Source organism: Lipotes vexillifer, unplaced genomic scaffold (assembly GCF_000442215.2).
Source record: "Lipotes vexillifer unplaced genomic scaffold, Lipotes_vexillifer_v1.1 scaffold835, whole genome shotgun sequence".
In the NCBI taxonomy this organism is placed as follows: domain Eukaryota; kingdom Metazoa; phylum Chordata; class Mammalia; order Artiodactyla; family Lipotidae; genus Lipotes; species Lipotes vexillifer.
This window is the reverse complement of record NW_006774135.1, coordinates 811,660-811,931: the sequence shown is the minus strand read 5'-3', so window position 1 is coordinate 811,931 and position 272 is coordinate 811,660.

The window sequence follows — 272 nt, the reverse complement described above, 5'->3', positions numbered from 1 at the left end:
TCCTGCTGAGGCCCAGGACAGCTGCTGAGGCCGCAAGATTTGTGCTGACGGGGACAAAATGGCTCCAGCGGGCACCGGGCCAGCGGCCCCAGGCCAGGATGGAAGCCGGCTCTGGGCGCCCTACCTTTGTCCTGGCTGCTCCGGGCCGTGGCTTCAGGCTTTGTGACGGTGAGAAAAGACTTTCCCACCCCTTCGCTCAAAAATCCCCAAACCATTTCGAGGAAACTAGTCGCATCTCTACACCCGGACCACAGCTGGGGGGGGAGAACGCT